The sequence below is a fragment of the Tamandua tetradactyla genome, chromosome 24, assembly GCF_023851605.1.
Source record: "Tamandua tetradactyla isolate mTamTet1 chromosome 24, mTamTet1.pri, whole genome shotgun sequence".
Classification (NCBI taxonomy): Eukaryota; Metazoa; Chordata; class Mammalia; order Pilosa; family Myrmecophagidae; genus Tamandua; species Tamandua tetradactyla.
In genome coordinates, this window is record NC_135350.1 from 3,469,309 (window position 1) to 3,476,665 (window position 7,357).

Consider the following 7,357-nt stretch of genomic DNA (forward strand, 5'->3'; position numbering starts at 1 on the left):
ATTGGTCATTTATGTATCTTATTTTGTGAAGTCTGCCTTTAAATATTTTGGCCACTTTTATTACATGTCTGTCTTTTCAATTTTTGAATTCTAGAAGTCCTTTATATATCCTGGCTACCAGTCCTTAGTTAGATATATGTTTTGCAGATATTTTTCCAAGTCTGTAACTTGTTGTTGGAAAACAAATCTTCCCTGGATTTTTCAGTGTTCCTGTAAGGTTTCAGCCTACTGAGCCACCAAACTCGACTTACTCTAAAGATAAAGAATTCTTGTTTTCACTTCCTACAGAAACATTTACTTTCCACCCACCATGAGAAGTAGAACTGAAGCCATTTTTCTCCTTAATGCTGTAGCTAACTGCTTCCATACAAACAGATAAGAAGCTTTCTGCTATATTCCCAAGAATTTTCTATTATATTCCCAAGAGTGAAGTGGTTTTGGTCCACATTAGGCATCTGATTAACTCAGAAGATGACTGATCAACCCAGAAACCTCCCAAGGAATTTATCTTCTGTGTGTTTACATTTCAAAAGGGATGAAATCTTGAGCTGTAAAACCTGAGGACTTGGCTTGTGCTCTCCTCGGAGAGGTTTATTTATATTCCAAAGGGGTAGAATAAGAAGCCAGGATCCTCCCCATTTGTTTCCAAGAAACAAAACTTTTTCAGTGGGAGAGCATGTTTATAAGCATGCAGATTCATCTTCTCAGGGTCCCTAGCCTGTAGAACGCTCCCACTGCTTGTGTAGGATTTTTCTACAATGTCCTCATATATATCCCTATAAGGTGCTAGGAAAAAGAAATCAGTGCTGCAAGGTGCTGGGAAAAAGAAATCAGTGCTGCAGTCTTACTTTGCCTGTTGATTTTGCTGTGGGTATAATATAGCTTTGGTCTCTGACCTACTTGCATGGTGTTCCTGCAGTGCGTATATGCATCTAAACAGGTAATAGGGTAGCATTTCGGACTCCTCACAATTTCTGACTTAACAATTTCCCATTTATTTTTCAATGATATCTTTTCATAAGCATAAGTTTTTTTTTACTTTTAAGAAATCCAATTTATATAGTTTTATTCTCTCATGGCTATTACTTTCTGTGACCTAATGAACATATTCTTATACCCAATTTATGAGGATATTCTCTATGTAAGTTGTTCAAGTGTTTTGGTTTTAGACTTCATATTAAAAAAATGAAAAAATATACAGATTATGTGCAGTAAGACTCATCCGTATTTTCCTTATGACTATCAACTTATTATTACATTATTTTTTGAGAAACTTAGCTCTTCTAATAAGATTATTTTGGCACTTTTGTCAAAAATCAAATGTCTTAATGTTTGATTTCTTTCTAGGCTTTATAGTCTGTCATATTAATTTTGTGGGGCCTTCTGACAGTCACACACTTACTTGATTACTGTCGTATATAATTACAATTGAAATGACATAATAAAAGTCCTCTAACATCTTCTCTTCTTTCTGGATTGCTTTGCATATTCAATACCCTTTAAATTAACGTACATTTATAGAATCAACTCATCGATTTCTACAAAACATCATCCTGGAATTTTGACTGAGACTGTGCGGAATTTGTAGCTAACTTTAGGGGAAAATTGGATGGATAACAGTATTGTCTTTCTATCCATGTTCATAGTACATATTTCTATTTATTTAAATTTTATTTACTTTCTCTTTGCAATGTTTCATAATTTTCACTGTAGAGATATTACACGATGAAGTTATTTCTAAATATTTCATGGGTTTCATTGCTATTATGAATTTCATTGTTTTTAATGTTGTGCTGGTCTGAAACTATTGTATGCCCCAGAACAGCCGTGTTCTTTTAATCCAACCTTGTGTGCAGATTTATTGTGGGTGGAATCCTTTGGTTAGGTTGTTTCCATGGAGATGTGACCCCCCCTATTCAAGGTGGTTCTAAATTAGTTTACTGGAGTCCTTAAAAGTGCTCACAGAGAGAGTCAGAGCTGATACAGAGAGCAGATACCTACACACAGGTGTCTGCAAATGCAGAAGGAAACTGCCCAGGAGATGCCAGAAGGCCCACTGTAGCTGAGAGAGCTGTTTGAAATCAGAAACTGGCAACAAGGACCTCAGATGCTAATTAACTGACAGAGGTGTCTCAGATGCTGGCTGCCTTTCCTCTGAGAAGGCATCCTCTTGTTGGTGCCTTAATTTTTAATTTTATTTTATGTTTTTAATTTTTTTGGTGCCTTAATTTTGACATTATTATGTGATTAGAATTTTAATTTATAACTTAATAAATACCCTTTATAAAAGCCAATCCATCTCTGATACATTGCATTCTGACAGCTTTAGCAAACTGAGACAAATGCCATTCTCCAATTTGCTTTTAATGCATAATATACTTTATATTAACCTTTTATCCTTTAATTTTTCATTGTTTTTAATGTTATATTCCAAAGTATTATTTTAATGTATCATATATAATTTTTTATATTTACCTTTTATCCTGAGAACTTGCTGAATACACTAGTTGTTTAGTATTATCTGTTCAAGCAATTTTTTAGCATCTTTAAAATTTTCTACATAAATAACTGTGATATGCAAAGTGTATACAGATTTTACTTCTTTCTGGTCAATATAGCTTTTATTTCTTTTTCTTGCCTAGTATAATAGAGAGGATCTATTATATAATGGAAAATGAAAATGGATGAGACTTACTTCTTTTCCTCTTCTTTGTAGTTAAGCTAAAAGCATTTAATAATTCACCATTTAATATGAGGTCAGATGTAGATTTTAGATTCCCTATTTTAATATAAGGAAATAAGAAGTTTCCTCTTATTTCTAAATTAATGAAAAATATATTTCCTTCTTTTTTTTAATTGAGAATTTAAAAAACAAAACTATTGAAAGCCTTTTTGGTATATCCTAGAGTGATCAGGTGATTTTTTTGCCTTTATTTTGATAATATGGTTTTGGAAAAGTCATGGATGTGTTCAGTAGTCATCTCCCAGCTCTTTCTTTCCCCCTCTTGCTTGCTTGCATGCAGATATTTCAGTATAATTCCATGTCACAGCCTGGATGAGACAAAGTTTCAATGATTAAAGACAAGTTACCTAGCATTGGAACAATTCGGGCCATGCCTTAAACCCCCAAATGGGAATAAGGAGCACCAACTCCTTGTCAGGTAGAGAATTCTGCACAAAGTTTGCCTTGATACATACTGTTAGTTCAGTGGCAGGGATCTCTGTGCACTCTAAAAGCACAGCGTCCCTCATCTCTGATGTAAAGCAGGGTGACTGGAGCTGCCAACCATAAACCCTGACCCAAACAATTGGCCCTCCTGGGGGTACTAGGCAAGATGAGACCTCTTCCCCATCTCTTTTGGATTCTTTGTGGTATGTAAGTAATAAAGTGGTCAATAGTGGAGAATTTGTTGTGTCTGAGTCTGTGTTTCCACAATGCACCATTTAGCAACTTGCTTCACAGATTTTGGTAGATATTGGTGAAGTGAGAAGGATGCATGGGAAAATATGGGATAGGTTGATTTTTTGGTGATTCTTGCATTATTTTGTATAGGAGTATCTTGAGCAACAGAGAACTCATGGTTCTGTGAGTTAAACTGAAGGACTGCCCTGTTAAGCCAGCCTGGCTAGAATTACCAGCCTGCAGCTGGGGCACCTATGATGAGCTATTTCCTTCCTTTGGGGGAAAGAGAGTGATAAATGAGATTTTGAGAATCTCCTCATGAATTCCAGTGGATTGGCTACCTGGTTCCATGCTGAGGTTACTGAGGTTGAGGCTTCCACTATTTGGTGTACACTTCCCTGGCCCATGATCTTTTATATCTTTTCTCACAAGCATATGTATACTCAAGCCACCCAGACTGATCTTGCGATTAGTGTGTGGCTGGTCATCATTAAGGTGAATATTAGAATTGAATATGAGGACCTATAAATATGAGCGTTCACAGAGAAGGGGATACAGGATATGAAAGATATTTATAGACAAACCTGAAGAGGACCTCCTCTCACACTCTGTCAACTTCAAGATGTGAGTTCCACTACCACTCTGATCAAACAGGCTGAATGGAGGAATCTTGGCTGCCTTGCATCCAACCCCATCCTCCAACAAACTCATAGATGGAATTAAGAGAGGTGAAGGTGGGGGAGGGAAAGGAATGGTTCCCTACAGCCTTCAGAGAGTCAAACAAGCATATTCTACTCTGGGTTACCTCCTCAGAATTCCAGCAAAGCCTTGGAGTAATGAAGAGGAAGCCGTACTCACGTTGCAACAATTGAATGTTGACACATGGATATGCCAACTCTGCTGGAGGGATTTAGTCCCTCACTGGATTCCCATTTCATGGTAGGACTTTGATGATTGCATTGGGCATGAACTTCTGAAGGGGATGACAAGCTGATTCTCCTCCTTACCATAGGGCTTCCTCTGGGAGAAGCAAATGAGTGTGTTTATCATACCCTCCCTGCTTTGGGCAACAACTTCCACATTAGGAAGGTGGCTGCCATAGTAATTGAATGAGAAGCCAGACCAGTAGGCAGTAAGCACCTACCTGTTAACCCAGCAAACCTAGAGCCTCACCTTATGGGTCAGCAGACACCCCTTCCTCTAGAGTCCCCACTTACTGAACTTTATTCTTGTTGCTTCTGGACATACTCCCCCAAAGGACAGCAGAGATAGGATCTCTAATGGAGAGCTTTGGAAAAAATATAAACTAGAAGGATGGTCATGGATGGTATCTAGGAGAGAATAGCAGCCTGGCCCCTGAGAAAGATTGCTTTACCCAGGCATGAGTAAATTGAAAATGGCCTAGAAGTGGAGCAAGAGCCCTGTCTACCATCTGAGGATAAGAAGTCCTAGGCCTCCTTTTGACACCTGTGGCCCCGGATGTAACTCTCAGAGAAGCTATTATGAGCTCCACTAGCATCTAGTATGTAGTCATTGACCTTGTAATCACCTTAATCTTTGTCCCCTCTGTGGCAGACCAGGATCAGTTCACATTCCTGTGGCAAGACATAGAGTATACTTACACAGTACTGCCGTGGAGATATTTAAGCTCCCACACTTTCTGCCACAAACAGGTGAGACAATATTTGAGTAAGCTACCTCTGCCCAAAGGACTCCTAGTGTTCAATCATTGATGAGATCATGTTGGTAGACCAGAGCGAGAAGTAAACCATTCAGGGATTACATGTATTGCTAACTGGGTTTTGACAGTTTGGCTGGGCCATAAATCTTGACAAGATACAAGGCCCAATCTAGCAGGTGACCTTAGGTAGCATATGCGCTACCGATCCCTGACACAGTATGAGTCACTTGCCTCAAAAACGGAGACCCAGCAGTTGGCTGGGTTATTTGCATGTTGGTGCTAACATGTTCTTCATCTCAGCATCATTCTAGAAGCCTTGTACTGGGTGACATGAGAACCAGGTACTTTCCATGGCAGCACAGAGAAGCAACAGGCCCCACAAGAAGGGCAAGTGGCTAATTCAGCAGCCCTACCTCTAGGGCCATTAGAGCCTGAATCTCTGTTCAAGCTGACATTTCTGAGGTCATAGGCTCAGCAGACATCATTAAACTCTAGCTAAGGTAGTGCTTGATGATCGTATTGCCTTAGACTCTGTTTTAGCCCAACAAGGAGGCCTACGTGCTATTACTAACACCTCCTGTTGTATGTGTTAATACCTCAGGGAAGGTGGAACAGATGACCAAAACCCAACAGCTCACCCAATGGCTACAAAGCATACAAACAAATTCTATGTGGAACTGCTTCAGCTGACTCCCAGGGATTTGGGATTATTCCTTAGTATCCTTTTTAATATCTGTAGGAACTATAGTGATATCCCTACCCTATTCTTGCCTTTTTGATATTGTTTATTTGTGTTCTACCATCTTTCTTTTGTTGATCAGACTAGACAGTGGCTTATAAAGTGAATCCATGTTTTTAAATAATCAAATTTTTGCTTTCCTCAAACTTTGAGGGTGCTTATGGGCCAATTGTAATGTATGCAATATAAATTTGATTTTAATTAAAAGAATAATGCTAACTTAATTTGATGTTATGATTATTAGAAATAACACCAATTTATATTATTTGTTGGTATATTGAATTAAATGAGATATCATAAAGATTTAAATATTGTGATCATATGTTAATTTTCAAAATCAACACCATAAATAAACACAATAATTTTTAAAATATTTACATATATATAGGGCAAATATAAATGGCTATGAGCAATTTTTGTTCAAACACAAATGAGCTTGAACATCAACTTTTAGGCTTTTTAATTGTACATGTTAGTTTATATTTTATACAAATTTTGTTAAAAGCATTAAATAAGATAATGCATTTTAAGTGCCTAGAACAGTGCATTAAACATAAAAGCTCTTAATAAATCCCAGTTTTATCTTATCTTTTACCTATCATTTTCTTCTCCTGCTTCTTCAAACAATGTTTATGGAGATGTAAGTTTAGGTGTCAATAGACATGTCAATTTATTAATAATAGTGCTTTAAAGTTTTTATTTAATAGTTCTTCTGAGGTGCAATTGACATGAAATAAACTGTACATATTTAAATGGTACAGTTTAGTACCTTTTGGTATCATCACATTCAAGATAGTGAACATATCCATCACCCCAAAGTTTCCTTATGCCTCTTTAAATCCCTCTCTTTTTGCCCACACATCCCTGTCCCAGGTAACCACTGAAATATTTTCTTTTTTATAAATTCATTTACACTTTCTAGAGTTTTATATAAATTAAGTCATACAGTTTGTATTTTTGTATGGCTTCTACTATCTATCTAATTATTTTGAGATTCATCTAAGTGGTACTGTGAAACAGTAGCTTATTCCTGAGGAACATTCTTTTCCATTCTTTTCTGCTTTTCTTTCCTGAAGCAATTACATTGGTTTCTCAGAATTTTATCCATTACATGTTAGCATACTAAGAAAATATGTTTTCTTTAATATGACATATTTTTCTTTGAAAAAGACACTTCTAAGATTTAGCAAATAAATGCACTCCTTGAAGTAAGCTTATCTTAGAATTCCATTTACTAGAATAATTATCACATTTTATTTTTCCTCATCCAAATCAAAGACTTAAGTAATTGAATTTTGGTAAATTGATGTTTCAGGATATAATGCTACTGAAATACTAAAGCATAATGAACTATAAAAAATTCTGTTATAAATAAAGGAAAATAGTAAATGCACAAAGTAGAATAAGAAACATAATTTTATTTGTTGACAAATACAGCTAGGCATTGCTATTTTCAAGCAGTATGATTGATATATTTTTCAAGTTCTCATTTAGATATTAAAATAGGTCTAATAAATAAAGTTCACTTGCTAAG

General features: G+C 36.4%; 1 long non-coding RNA gene across 1 annotated transcript; it reads left to right on the forward strand.

Annotated features, from left to right (window-relative positions):
• Positions 1 to 4,228: 4,228 nt before the first annotated feature.
• On the forward strand, positions 4,229 to 5,912 carry LOC143668068 (uncharacterized). The gene is made up of 3 exons (XR_013168278.1): positions 4,229 to 4,342; positions 4,979 to 5,076; positions 5,686 to 5,912. It is a non-coding gene; the product is annotated as an uncharacterized LOC143668068 (long non-coding RNA).
• Positions 5,913 to 7,357: the final 1,445 nt, after the last annotated feature.